This window comes from Piliocolobus tephrosceles, chromosome 16, assembly GCF_002776525.5.
Source record: "Piliocolobus tephrosceles isolate RC106 chromosome 16, ASM277652v3, whole genome shotgun sequence".
Classification (NCBI taxonomy): domain Eukaryota; kingdom Metazoa; phylum Chordata; class Mammalia; order Primates; family Cercopithecidae; genus Piliocolobus; species Piliocolobus tephrosceles.
The window spans coordinates 29,726,909-29,742,065 of record NC_045449.1 but is presented as its reverse complement, the minus strand read 5'-3'; the positions used below and the strand labels follow the sequence as shown (position 1 = coordinate 29,742,065).

General features: G+C 40.3%; 1 long non-coding RNA gene and 1 pseudogene across 3 annotated transcripts; both read left to right on the top strand.

Annotated features, from left to right (window-relative positions):
• Nucleotides 1-3,722: 3,722 nt before the first annotated feature.
• On the top strand, nucleotides 3,723-3,984 carry LOC111525426 (annotated as a pseudogene).
• A 3,970-nt stretch (nucleotides 3,985-7,954) lies between these two features.
• LOC111525428 lies at nucleotides 7,955-15,003 on the top strand. 3 transcript variants are annotated; one of them, XR_002726102.2, is made up of 3 exons: nucleotides 7,955-8,079; nucleotides 14,249-14,406; nucleotides 14,887-15,003. It is a non-coding gene; the product is annotated as an uncharacterized LOC111525428 (long non-coding RNA). The 3 variants fall into 3 exon arrangements; XR_002726103.1 differs by having other exon boundaries at nucleotides 14,907-14,954; XR_002726104.1 differs by having other exon boundaries at nucleotides 14,883-14,921.
• Nucleotides 15,004-15,157: the final 154 nt, after the last annotated feature.

Sequence of the window (15,157 nt, the reverse complement as noted above, 5' to 3'; positions counted from 1 at the left end):
ATAGTACTTTTCTATACAGTGCCTGTAATCTATAGATAACATAATTGATTAGGTCAGGGATCGATCTTTAACTGCCAGGCCCAGGGTGTGGCGCCAGGTTGTCTGCTTGTGGATTTCATTTCTGCCTTTTAGTTTTTACTTCTTCTTTCTTTGGAGGCAGAAATTGAGCATAAGACAATATGAGGGGTGGTCTCCTCCCTTACTATGAACACCTTTACACACATAAACTAGAAAACCTGGAAGAGATGGATAAATTCCTGGAAAAATACAAGTCTCCTAAATCAGGAAGAATTTGATACCCTGAGCAGACCAATAACAAGTAGCAAAATTGAAATGGTAATTTACAAATTACCAACAATAAAAAAGTCCAGGACCAGATGGATTCACAGCAGAATTCTACCAGACATTCAAAAAAGAATTGGTACTAATCCTTTTGACACAATTCCACAAGATAGAGAAAGAAGGAACCCTCCCTATTTCATTCTATGAAGCCAGCATCACCCTAATACCAAAACCAGGAAATGACATAACAAAAAAGAAAGCTACAGACCAATATCCTTAATGACCATAGATGCTAAAATCCTTAACAAAATACTAGCTAACCAAATCCAACAACATATCAAAAAGATAATCCACTATGGTCAAGTGGGTTTCATACCAGGGATGCAGGGATGGTTTAACATATGCAGGTCAATAAATGTGATACACCGCATAAACATAATTAAAAACAAAAATCACATGATCATCTCATTAGATGCAGAAAAAGCATTCTACACAATCCAGTGTTATTTTACAATAAAAAAATATCAGCAAAATCAGCATACAAGGGATGAACCTTGATGTAATAAAAGTCGTGTATAACAAACCCACAGCCAACATAATACTGAATGGGGAAAAGTTGAGAGCACTCCCTCTGAAAACTGGAACAAGACAAGGAGGCCCACTCTCACTACTCCTCTTCAATATGGTACTGGAAGTCCTGGCCAGAGCAATCAGACAAGAGAAGGAAATAAAGGACATCCAAATTGGTAAAGAGGAAGTCAAACTGTCAGTGCTGACGATATAATCATTTACTTTGAAAACCCTAAGGATTCTTCCAGAAAGCTCCTAGAACTAATAAGAGAATTCAGCAAAGTTTCCGGATACAAGATTAATGTACACAAATCAGTGGCACTTCTATATACCAACAGCGACTAAGCAGAGAATCAAATCAAGAACTCAACCCCTTTTACAATAGTTGCAAAAACAAACAAACAAACAAACAAACAAATACTTACGAATATACCTAACCAAGGAGTCGAAAGACCTCCATAAGGAAAACTATAAAATACTGCTGAAAGAAATCATAGACAACACAAACAAATGGAAACACATCACATGCTCATCGATGGGTAGAATCAATATTGTAAAAATGACCATATTGACAAAAGCAATCTACAAATTCAATGCAATTCCCATCAAAACACCACCATCATTATTCACGGAATTAGAACAAAACAATTCTAAAATTCATATGGAACCAAAAAAGAGCCTGCATAGCCAAAGTAAGACTAAACAAAAAGAACAAATCTGGAGGCATCACACTACCTGATTTCAAACTATACTATAAGGCTATAGTCACCAAAACAGCAGGGTATTAGTATAAAAATAGGCACATAGACCAATGGAACAGAATAGAGAACCCAGAAATAAATCCAAATACTTGCAGCCAACTGATCTTTGACAAAGCCAACAAAAACATAAAGTGGGGAAAGGACACCCTTTTCAACAAATGGTGCTGGGATAATTGGCTAGCCCCATGTAGGAGAATGAAACTGGATCCTCAGATCTCACCTTATACGAAAATCAACTCAAGATGGATTAAACCTAAGACATGAAACTATAAAAATTCTAGAAGTTAACACTGGAACAACCCTTCCAGACACTGGCTTAGCCAAGGATTTCATGATCAAGAACTCTAAAAGCAAAAGCAATAAAAACAAAGATAAATAGCTGGGACCTAATTAAACTAAAGAGCTTTAGCACAGCAGAAGGAACAGTCAGCAGAGTAAACAGAAACCCACAGAGAGGGAAAAAATCTTCACAATCTATAAATCTGACAAAAGGCTAATATCCGGAGTCTACAATGAACACAAATAAATCAGTAAGAAAAAAAAAACTCCACCAGAAAGTGGGCTAAGGATGTGAATAAACAATTCTCAAGGAAAAATATACAAATGGTGAATGAACATATGAAAAAATATACTCAACATCACTAATGATCAGGGAAATGCAAATCAAAACCACAGTGCAATACCACCTTACTCCTGCAAGAATGGCCATAATAAAAGAGTCAAAAAACTCTTTAGACATTGGTGTGGATGTGGTGAACAGGAAACACTTCTACACTGCTGGTGGGAATGTAAACCAGTACAGCCACTATGGAAAACAGTGTGGAGACTTCCTAAAGAACTAAAAGCAGAACTACCACTGGATCCAGCAATCTCACTCCTGGGTGTCTATCCAGAGAAGAAGTCAATTATTCGAAAAAGATACTTGCACACGCATGTTTATAGCAGCAAAATTCACAATTGCAAAATCATGAAACCAACCCAAATGCCCATCAATCAAAGAGTAGATAAAGGAACTGTGATATATATAGATATACATATAACAGTAGTATTCCATCGTGTGTGTATATATATTTATAATATGTGATATGTATATATATGATTATTCCACATATATTATTCCACATATATATGGATATATATGATAAATGATATATGACATATATATTCCATATATATTATGTGGAATTATATATGTGGAATAATATTTGTGGATAATATATGTGGAATAATCATATATATGAATTTCATATATATCACATATAATATGTGATATGTATATGTGATGGCATATATGCGATATGTATATATATGATGGAATATATATATCATATATCACATATTATATGTACACACACACACGATGAAATACTACACAGCCATAAAAGGAATGAATTAACAGCATTTGCAGTGACCTGGATGAGATTGGAGACTTATTCAAAGTGAAGTAACTCAGGAGTGGAAAACCAAACATCGTATAATCTCACTGATACGTAGAAGCTAAGCAATGAGGAGCAAAGGCATAATAATAATGCGGTGGACTTGGGGGACTCTGGGGGAAGCGTGGGAAGGGGACAAGGGATTAAAAGACAACAAATACAGTGCAGTGTATACTGCTTGGATGGTATGTGCACCAAAATCTCACAAATCACTGCTAAAGAACTTACTCATGTAACCAAATACCACCTGTACCACAATAACTTATGGGGAAAAAGTCCATTGCATGTTTATAAAGCAAAAACCGGTAGGAAAAATAATATTTTTATAAAAACAGGAAGAATATAGGAGTCATAAGGAAAAGTCCTTTTTTGGTTTATTATCTGTATGTTTTTGTTCCTATTTCTTCAGTGGTAGCTCTAGGGCTTACAATATGCACCTTCAACTTACCACAGTTTAGTCATAGTATATGACTTTGTGAATTACGTAAGAGTTTTACAATACACACCCATTTCCTCTATTTCTAAAAATAAAATATTTCTATTATAAGCACCACAATACATAGCTTTATTCCTTTAAAAAATTAATTATTTTAAGAATAATTTTCAGCACAGTGGAGGAAGTCATGCTACCCCGCAGAGTTGGCGTGTGTTCTAGATTCATCCCTGCACCACCATGTCAAAGGTTTCCTTTAAGATCATGCTGACATCTGACCCGATGTCTGATGCCATACAAAGTACTCTGTGTTCCTGAAAGTACACCTTTCATAGCAGTCTTAAAGTTTGCAGCCGAAGAATTTAAAGTTCATGCTGCAACAAGTACAGTTATTACCAATGATGGAATAGGAATAAATCTTGCACAGACTGCTGGAAATGTTTTTCTAAAACAAGGTTTAGAACTGCGGATTATTCCTAGAGATCATGTTGGAAGTTGTTAATATCTACTACTTGGGCCGGGCGCCGTAGCTCACGCCTGCAATCCCAGTACTTTGGGACGCTGAGGCGGGTGGATCACGAGGTCAGGAGTTCAAGGTCAGGCCAAGATGGTGAAACCCCATCTCTACTAAAAATACAAAAAAATTGGCCAGGCATGGTGGCACGTGCCTGTAATCCCAGCTACTCTGGAGGCTGAGGCAGACAATTGCTTAAACCTGGAGGGCCGGAGGTTGCATTGAGCCGAGATCGCGCCACTGCACTCCAACCTGGGCCACAGAGCGAGACTCCGTCTCAAAAGAAAAAAAAAAAATCTACTACTTGGAACATATGATTTGGAACATACGATTGCCTTTCAGAATAAATATTGGTATTTTTGTGGAAATCAGGCATTTAACATACTATGAAAACACCAAGAGTCAATGAATAATGAAAGGTGACTCATCTGTTTTTTTTTTTTTTTGTCCATACTCTTCATATGAAGAGGTAATGCATAAGAATTAAGGCTCCTACCCTCACAGATCATAGTCTTTGATTGCCACGTCACAACACAAACAGGTAGTTCACTTGGTGGGGTGGGGGTGGGGGGGCGAATTAGCAGAACTGTGTTAACTGGAAGCTTCCGGTAATTTTTTTTAGAACAATTTGGAACATTAAAATGTACTGAGTCTTATATATTCATCTGAGTTAAAAATATAAAAAGAATTACGGATCTTGGATGATAATTTGCTTGATAGCATCTGATTTGCACACTCATAGTTTGATTTTTAATTAAATATATAGGTTATGATGAAGTCAATAGACGTATCAGTGAACAGTTAACTATATTAAATTTTTATAATTTACTTTTTTAAAGATTCAAACCTCATGTATTATATAAATTTCAGTTTAATATCCATCAAAAAAATTAAAATTATAATCTAACTCTTATATGCATAAATCGATGTCTCATACCAGGTTTTAATGTTGGACTTGCAGAATCCAGTACTTATAATGCTGGGAATTAACAATAAAGTAGAAGCATCCTTTGCTGAGTTATAGATTCCTTTATCAATCTCTTTTGATACAACTTTTAAAACAAGTATCTTCAAGAAACCACTGGTGTTTTGAGGATAACATTTCTAAATAGCATTCAGGAAGATAATATTATTGCACAGAAGATCTGATGATTAAAAAAGCAACAACAAAAGCTCAAGGAAATGCAGATCAAAAGTGCTGACGAGTTATATTTACTGAAGATCCAACTTTTAAGGAAGTTCTGAGATTAGTCACCCATGTGAATAAGAAGCCAGGAAAGGAAAGATGGGGAAGTCCAGACGACCAGGCTTCTGTTAAGGAGGAAAGCAACAGAGGAAAACAGTGAAGGGGAACAGAAAAGTGTAGCAAAGTGTTACAGAAAAGCCAACAGGAGAGACAAAACTGCAGAAGGTAGAGGTTGGGGAGAACTGAAAGGGAAAACAAAATACTTGACATAGTCTTAAATAGTAGAAGGCAATTAGAGAAAACTAAGTATCTACTGGCCTTGTCAACATACAGACTTCAAACTACCCCTTATGAGAATCCAAAGAATGATGTAAGGGAAGATTTTATTTGCCCTTCCAGAAAAAAATCAGTATCTATGTAAATCCTGAAAGATGAAATCAAAGCTCATAATGATTCAGAATCAGTGCTTGCCCTGCTGTATTCTGAATGGTGAACTCTGGAAGCAGGGATTGTGTCTGTCTGGCTCTTTTTTAGAGCTGGAAATGTAGTGGTTTTCATTAAATACTTGCTGTGAAGTCTCTCTAAGACCAATTGTTACCTTAGTATGTTTCAATATCTTCTCTATCATAGGCCCTAGGTTCATTGGGGGAAAAAAAATATAAGAAAATTCAACAGAATCAGCATTTGAAGTGTGCCATTGGTAGTTGTTTATGAAGTTACCAGATATTCATAAAAGTGACAAATGAACAGCAGGATTATGAATTATCAAAGGAAAAAAATTTGCTGAGGTGAAAAAAATCTGACGTTTGAGGAAGTTTTTATTTTTATAAACAAAATCTAATGTTCAAAGGCTCCTGTTTCTTACAATAACTATTGAGCCTCAGTTAACCAGAAATTTATGAACACCCATTTCCTGACTTTTTGCTTTAAATTTTTTCTCCACTCTGCTAACACAACAGTTTGCCTGCTGTGCTGCAGAAATAAATTTATGTTGTCCTCTGCCATAAAGTGATGTATTTAATATTTTTATTGTTTGTTTTTGAAAATTATGAGTTTTCTAAAAATGTTTTATTAAACTAGACATTTTGTTATTAAATAAATGTGATCTGTAATTTCTTTGTGCAGAATGATTTGAAGTATTGTATTTAGTTCACATGCATTGTGGGTTCATAATTAATATGCAATGAAAATACATTTCATGGTATTGTAAAAAGAATAATTTTAAGTGAAAAAGGATTTTTTATATTTATCTACATATTTACTATCTTCTGGGCTCTTCATTCTTTTTTGTAGGTCTGAGTTTCATTCAGGTATCATTTTCCTTCCACCTAAAACACTTCCTTTAATATTTTTTCATAAGAAAAATCAGCTGGTGACAAATTCCCTCAGATTTTCAGAATTCCTTTTTGTCTGAAGTCATTACTTTGCCTCCATCTAGGTAGGTCTCTTTTTTGTGGTTGTTAAGGTTGTTATAGGATCCTAGGTTGACAATCTTTTAGCATGTTGTAGATGCATAGTTCCAGATTCGGTACAGGTTTGCACAAACTATTTGTAAACAACATGTTAAAGAAAAATGGAGAAGCTGGATTGTGAGAATACGAAGATTTACTGAAATGAAAAGGTGGTCATTGAAAGAAAGTGGGTGATGAAACAGCATGAACATTATGACCTCATTGTATCAAACGTGCGTTACATACACATATGTGTAATATATATGTACGTGTATCCATATACACATTGTGTATATATACTGCAATTCGTTTTGTTTACTTACTTTCGCCTCCACTGGAGCCTGTATTAATCAGCCCAGCATTAACCGCTGCTCCCACCTTTGGGCCACTCAGCATCAGTGAGAACTGGGCCTCAGGCAGAGCCGCCCGGGACATCCGCGAGGATCCCGCAAAGCTGGCAGCACGGAGCCCGGCCAAGGGCGAGCTCTCCGCCAAGGATGGAGAGTTGACCAGAGAGGAGGATTACAAAATCCAAATACTCGGACAGGTGCTAAATACTCGGGCGGGTGCTAAAGACTGCAGCAGGGCAGAAAAGCAGAACGCTGGCTGGTTTTTTTCGTATCACGAGCAATATGACGGTTACCGGCGTTGACCAAACACAGCGCACCGGCCGCCGTTAAATCCTACTCTGGCTCGGGGTCTGCGGAGTCTGCCTCGGCCGCAGGCTCCATAAACCCAGCCAGGAACCACGAGTGGACCAATCTGCACACCTGCCGCATTTTGGCAAGGAGTCGGGGGTCTGGAACAGAAGCGGAGGCCCGAAACAGAAGCGAAGGCCCAAATTCTTGCCCCGGTCTCCAAGACCCACTTTCTGGGGCGTTGGGGAGAGAAGCTCAGCTTGGGGTCTGGGCAATTCGAGCGGGTTGGTAGGGGAAAGCTCTAGCGAGAGCTCAGGTGGACTCTCCGAGGGGTACCTGGAAGGTGGGACCGCAGACACCGGGAGAGAAGAGGGTGCGAGAAAGGAACCGGCCCACCCCGTTGGAAGCGCAGGAGCAGACGGCTGCGTGGGCCTGGGAAGCTCTTCTCTTCATAATCTTCATTCTTTGTTTTAGTGTAATCCAGATAGATGAATAGATAGATGATAGGGTGGGAGGGTTGGATGGAGGGAGCGAGGAGACGGAGGAAGGGTGGCAAGAAGGGGGAGGGAAAAAAAATCCCCAAATTCCCCGAAACTAAGAACTCCGTGGCAACAGTCAGGAAGTTGGGAGCTTCCAGAATATTAAACGCTGCAAAGAGTTCGCGGGCTTAGTAGACCCGCCCATTAGCGCGTGCATCCTCTGCGTGGGACGTGCACAGAATGGCGCCAACCCGCTAGTATGTAAGGACCCGGCCTGGGCGCTTCCAGGGAAACGCGAAGGGGGCTTCGGATGCGCTGGAGCTTGAGAGGTCAGAGAGGGTCCCGGCCCCTAGCCTGGGACTCCGGAGTTCCGTTTCTACCCGTGCTTCAGGGTCTAGTCCAGCTGAATCCCCGTCGGGCTATAACTCGAATGCCAGGTTCAAGAAGAGAGCAGCACCCGCTCCACCTCACTTCAGCCAGGGTGTGGGGTGTTGGGGGTGTGGGGAGGGGCTGGAGGGGTGCGGAGGGTCTGGGGGTGGAGTGGAGTGGGGTTATCTGTGCTTTTCTCCCCTGCCTGGGGGCCCAGCTAGTTTGCTCAGCAGGTTCCCTGAAAAGCGGGCTATGGAGGACTGGGAGGCGGGGCGGGGGTGGATAATGGGGGCGGAAGGCATTGGGGGCGGGGCGGGCCTGACCAGTGCACTTGCTCCCGCTAGAAGTTGGAAGAGCCCCTGGCCAGCGAGCCGCGGTTTCTGCTGGGCGCGGAGCAGGAACAGAAGCCTGGGAGGTCACAGGGTCAAGTGCACCTTGGTGGCGCCCAGGGCTGCAGGTCTCAGGCTTCAGAGTTCTTGGTATTGTAGACTTGAGAAACTAGTTCTACAGGTTTCGTGTGACCGACCAACCACTCTAAACTATTTTCCTTAATATAGAAACTTACAGCAGAATTAGAATTGCCATTACCCTGCGGGGAGGTTTATAATCTAGAGAGGGGAGAAATGAGAAAAATGTCTCCCTGTGGACAAGATCTGTAGAATACACGTGCTACCGGAGAAGGACAAAGAGCTCTATGTTTTAGTTTTCCAAGATGGCACGTCTGTTGCAGCCCACTTTCCTTTTTTTACTTTTTTTAAAATTAATTTTTAATTTCTGTGGGTACATAGTAGATGTATATGTTTATGGGTTACATGAGATATTTTAATACAGGCATGTCATGTTTAATAATCACATCAGGGTAAATGGGGGTATCCATCACCTCAAGCATTTGTCCTTTGTGTTACCAACAATCCGATTATGCTCTTTAGTTTTTTATCTTATTTTATTTTTGTAGGTACATAGTGGATGTATATATTTATGGGGTACATGAGATGTTTTCATACAGACATGCAATGTGAAATAAGCACACCATGGAGAATGGGGTATCCATCCCCTCAAGCATTTATCCTTTGAGTTGCAAACGATGCAGTTACACTCTTTAAGTTATTTAAAAACGTACGATCAAGTTATTATTGACTGTAATAACTGTTGTGCTATCAAATAGTAGGTCTTATTCATTGTTTCTATTTTTGTTTTTCTCGAGACAGAGTCTAGCTCTGTCGCCCAGGCTGGAGTGCAGTGGTGCGATCTTGGTGCACTGCAAGCTCCATCTCCTGGGTTCAGGCCTTTCTCCTGCCTCAGCCTCCCGAGTAGCTGGGACTACAGGCGCCCGCCACCATGCCCGGCTAATTTTTTGTGTTTTTTATTAGAGACGGGGTTTCACCATGTTAGCCAGGATGGTCTCCATCTCCTGATCTCGTGATCCTCCTGCCTTGGCTTCCCAAAGTGCTGGGATTATAGGCATGAGACAACGCGCCCGGCCATTCTTTCTAATTTTTTTGTAGGCATTAACTCTCCCCACCTCACCCCTTCCCTTCTACCACCCTTCCTCAGGTAGTCATCCTTCTGCTCTTAGAATAAAATTGTTTTGATTTTTAGATGCCACAAATAAGTGAGAACATGGCGATGTTTGTCTTTCTGTGCCTGGCTTATTTCATTTAACCTAATGATTTCCAGTTCCATTCGTGTAGTTGCAAATGATTGGATCTCATTCTTTTCTATGGCTGAATAGTACTCCACTATGTATATGCACATCATTTTCTTGATCCATTCATCTGGTGATGGATGCTTAGGGTGCTTCCAAATCTTAGCTATTGTAAACAGTGTTGCAAGAAACATAGGAGTGCAGATGTCTCTTGGATACATGATTTCCTTTCTTTTGGGTCAATACTTAGGAGTAGAATTGCTGAATTTTGTGGTAACTCTACTTTTAGTTTTCTGAGGAACCTCCAAACTGTTATCCGTAATAGTTGTACTAATCTACACTCCCACCAACACTGTATGAGGATTCCCTTTTCTTCACATCCTTGCCAACATTTGTTATTGCCTGTCTTTTGCATAAAAGCCATTTTAACTTGGATGAGATGATATCTCATTGTAGTTTGGATTTGCATTTTTCTGATGATCAGTGATGTTGAGCACCTTTTCACGTGCCTGTTTGACATTTGTCTTCTTTTGAGAAATGTCTATTCAAATCTTTTGCTCATTTTTCAACAGGATTATTGTATTTTTTTCCTATAGAGTTGTTGGAGCTCCTATTATATTCTGGTTATTACTCCCTTGTTGGATGGGTAGTTTGCAAATATTTCCTCCCATTTTGTGGGCTGGCTTTTCACTTTGTTGATTGTGTTCTTTGCTGTGCAGAAGATTTTTAACTTGATGTGACCCCATTTGTCCATTTTTGTCCATTTTTGTTTTGGTTGCCTATGCTTATGGGGCATTGCTTAATGAATTTTTGCCCAGATCAATGTCCTGGAGATCTTCCCCAATGTTTACTTGTAGTAGTTTCGCAGTGTGAGGTCTTAGATTTAAGTCTTTAACCCATTTTGATTTGATTTTTGTATGTGACAAGAGTTAGGAGTCTAGTTTCATTCTTCTGCAGATAGATGCCCAGTTTTCCCAGTGCCATTTATAGAAGAGAATGTCTTTTCACCAGTGTATGTTCTCGGCGCCTTTGTGAAAAATGAGTTCACGGTAGGTGTGTGTATTTGTGTCTGGGTTCTCTATTCTGTTCCATTGGTCTGTGTGTCTGTTTTTATGTCAGTATCATGCCATTTTGGTTACTACAGTTCTGTAGTATAATTTGAGATCAGGTAATGTGATTCCTCCAGTTTTGTTCTTTTTACTTAGGATAGCTTTTGCTATTATAGGTCTTTTGTGGTTCTATATAAATTTTAGGATTGTTTTTTCTGTTTCTGTGAAGAATGTCATTGGTATTTTAATAGAGATTGCAGTGAATCTGTAGATTGCTTTGAGAAGTATGGATATTTTAATAATATTGATTCTTCCAGTCCATGAACATGGACTGCCTTTCCATATTTTGGCTCTTCAATTTCTTTCATCATGATTTTACAGTTTTTACTGTAGAAATCTTTAATTTATTTGGTTAATTCCTAGGTATTTAATTTTATTTGTGGCTATTGTAAGAGGCATTACTTTTTTTATTTCTTTTTCAGATTGTTCACTGTTGGCATATAGAGATGCTATTGATTTTTGTATGTTGATTTTGCATCCTGCAACTTTACTGAATTTATCAGTTCTAATAGTTATCTGGTGTAGTCTTTAGATTTTTTCCAAATGTAAGATCATATCTTCTGCAAACAAGGATAATTTGACTTCTTCCTTTCCAATTTAGATGCCCTTTATTTCTTTCTCTTGTCTAATTGCGCTAGCTAGGATTTCTATGTTGAATAACAATGGTGAAAGTGAGGATCCTTATAGTGTTCCAGATCTTAGAGGAAAGGCTTTCAGTGTTTCCCCATTCAGTATGCTACTAGCTGTAGGTCTGTCATACGTGGATTTTATTATGTTGTGGTATGTTCCTTCTATACCCAGTTTTTTCAGGGTTTTTCCGTGAAGGGGTAATGAGTTTTATTAAGTGCTTTTTCAGCATCAGTTGAAATCATATGGCTTTTGTCCTTCATTCTGTTGATATGATGTATCACATTGACTGATTTGCATATGTTGAACCATCCTTGCATCCCTGGAATAAATAGCACTTAGTCATGATAAATGATCTTTTAAATGTATTGTTGAATTCAGTTTGCTAGTATTTTGCTGTAGTGTTTTTTCTTTGATATGTCTTTGGTTTTGGTATCAGTAATACTGGCCTCATAGAATGAGTTTGGAAGTCTACCCTCCTTCTCTATTTTTTGAATAGTTTGATAAGGTTGGTATTAGTTCTTCTTTAAATGTTTGGTAGAATTCAGTAGTGAAGCCATCATGTCCCAGGCTTTTCTTTGCTGAGAGACTTTTTATTATGGCTTTATTCTCATTACTTCTTATTGGTTTGTTCAGGTTTTGGATTTCTTCATGGTTCAATCTTGGTAGGTTGTATGTGTCTAAGAATTTATTTTCTCTAGATTTTCCAATTTATTGGCATACAGTTGCTCATAGTAGCCACTGATGATCCTTTGAATTTCTGCAGTATCAGTTGTATTGTCTCCTTTTTCATCTCTGATTTCATTTATTTGGGTATTCACCTTTTTTTCTCAGGTTACCTGGGCAAAGGTTTGTCAATTTTGTTTATCTTTTCAAACAATAAACAGGTGGTGAAGCCAGCCAAGCTGTGTTCTTTTCTTCAGAGTGGCAAGTTCCCTCAGGACCTAGGTGGGTTCACAGATGCTATCCAGGAGCCAGGGACTGGAGTAAGAAAACCTTAGAAATCTACCTGGTGTTCCATTCTACTGTGGCTGAGATGGCCCTCAAATCGTGAGACACAGTTCTTCCCACTCTTCCCTCCTTTTTCCACAGGCAGAGGAGATTACCCTGTGGCCATCATGACCATGGGTCCACAGGGAGTACTGTTAGCTATTGCTGATGTTCACTTAAAGCCCAAGGGCTCTTTAGTCAGCTTGTGGTGAATGCTACCAGGTCTGGGACTCACTCTTCAGGACAGTGGACTACCCTCTGGCCCAGGGCAGGTCCAGAAATGCTATCCAAGAGCCTACTTGGTGCTCTACCCCTGTGGCTAAGCTGGTATCTACAGTGCAAGACAAAGTCCCCTTTACTCTTCCCTCTGCTTTTCTCAAGCAAAGGAGTCTCTGCCTGTATGCGCCACAGCTGGGATTGTGCTGAGTCTCACCTGAAGCCAGCAGATTCTCACCCAAGACCCACTGCATATTACCTGGATATCGTTGCTGATTACTTAGGGACCAAGGGCTCTTTAGTCAGCAGGTGATAGATCTTGCCAGGACTGGGTCCTTCCCTTTAAGGCAGCAGTTTCCCTTCTGGCCCAGAGTGTGTCTAGAAATGTTGTACAGGAGATAGGGTCTGGAATGGGTGTCTCATGACCCTGACCAGTGTCCTATCCTACTGTGCCCAAGCTGACATCCAAGATGCAAGACAGAAGTCCTATTTAGGCTTCTCTCTTCTCTTCTCTCCTCAAGTGGAAGGCAGTGATCTTTTTGGAGCTGAGAGCTGCACTATCTGGGGTTGGGAGAAGTGTGGTGCAAGCACTCTCTTAGTTGCCACAGCTGGTATCTCAGTAGGTTGTGTGCCCTCCAAGCCTACTGGCTCTGAGCTCAGCTCAGCACTAGGACTTGCCTAGGAGTTTCAGTCCTTGTGGCCTAGAATGCCTTTCAAGTTTATTTAGAGCACCATAGCACTTCAGCTACAGTGGCGAGGCTTGCTGGAACTCAGGTTTCAATTGCTGGGATGGACAATTTCTATCTCACTAGGGCTGGTCCAAATTCTGCCTTCATGGACAGGTATAAGCTGGATTCAGCCTGGTTTTGCTTTCCACTGTAACAGGGCAGCACTGAGTTCAATGCAAAGTCTTACAATCGCTGCGCCCTCCCTTCCCAAGCACACAGATTTCTCTGCACCACGTGGTCACTGCAGGAGAAGGGGGACGGTGGGTGGAGCCTTCTATTACACCACCTTGCTCTGCCCTCCCATTTCCCTTTCTGTTCAGTTTCTATCGGAGGCTAGCCAATCCCCTGTGATCTAGGAGAGATGGGTGGGAGGATGGAAGGAAAGGGGAAGTAAAAGAAAAAAAATAAGAACCACCCAGAAGCATACAGAAAATTGGGCACTACTAGACAATTTGACATTGCAAAGTTTTCCCAGGCTAATTCCTCACCTTTTAGGGAGTTTGCTGAGCAAATTAGGTAAGCCTTCCTGGCAGGGGAGAAATGCACAGATGCTACTCACTCAGCCCCCTGCTTGGGGGTGGTTGTCCCTGCGTGTTCATGTCAGACTCACTGTTCCCTCAGGGGTCCTGCAGGACTAGATCCTGGTGCATGGGGAGAAATGGGGACAGCTAATAAATGGAAACCATACAGCTAATAAATGGAAACCATGCAGCTAATAAATGGAAACTGTACAGCTAATAAATGGTGGAACTGGGATTTGAACCTAGGAAATCTGAGTCTTAATCCTTGAACTCTGCTACCTCTGTCTACATAGGTTTCTGTATACAGAGCCTTCAGGACTGCTTTTGGTGGAAAGAGAGCACGTGGTGCTAATTCACTGTGTTGGTGGGAACACTGGCTACACTGAAAGGTTTGAGAAAGTTATCCTGTAAACCAACTAGAATCAGGTGCTTTTGTTTCTGAAGTGCTTTGGTAAGTGTCCTGAGTTCCTTTTCTGAATTCTTAATCTCTTATTAACTTAGTTTAATTTTATTTAGGATTTCAAATTTGTATGGGACAATATCTCTACCTTACAAAGAATGTGCAAGTGATGCTGATTATAATTCCTTTAATCCTAAGGAAAGAGCTAGGGATAGAGCTCCTTAAGCCTTTTTTGCCTGCAAAAGAATCTAAGCAGATGGTGGGGTTGCTGTTTAAATACAGTTGCCAGTGAAAAACTATCAGCATCTATTGGCTTTGACAATAAAGTTTATGGGGCAGAGAAATATTTAACTATGAAATCCCTATATATCAAAAGGAATATTTTACAAATAACTTGATAAAAATGTTTCAATGGTCTTGGAATGCGGAATGGAATTTTGAGAAATATAAATTTGTAGGCAAGGATCTAAAGTAGTCAAGATGGTAAGAATGTGGATGTGCCAGCCTTCTTTTTTTTTTCTTTTGAGACAGATTCTTACTTTGACCCCCAGGCTGGAGTACAGTGGCATGATCTTGGTTCACCACAATCTCATCTTGAGGGCTCAGGTGATTCTACCACCTCAGCCTCCTGAGTAGCTGGGACCACAGGTGAGCACCACCATACCTGGCTAATATTTGTATTTTTTGAGGAGATGAGATTTCACCATGATGCCCAGACTGGTCTCAAACTCCTAGGTTCAAGTGATCTGCCTGCCTCAGCCTCCCAAAGTGCTGGGATTATAGGCGTGAGCCACGGAACCTG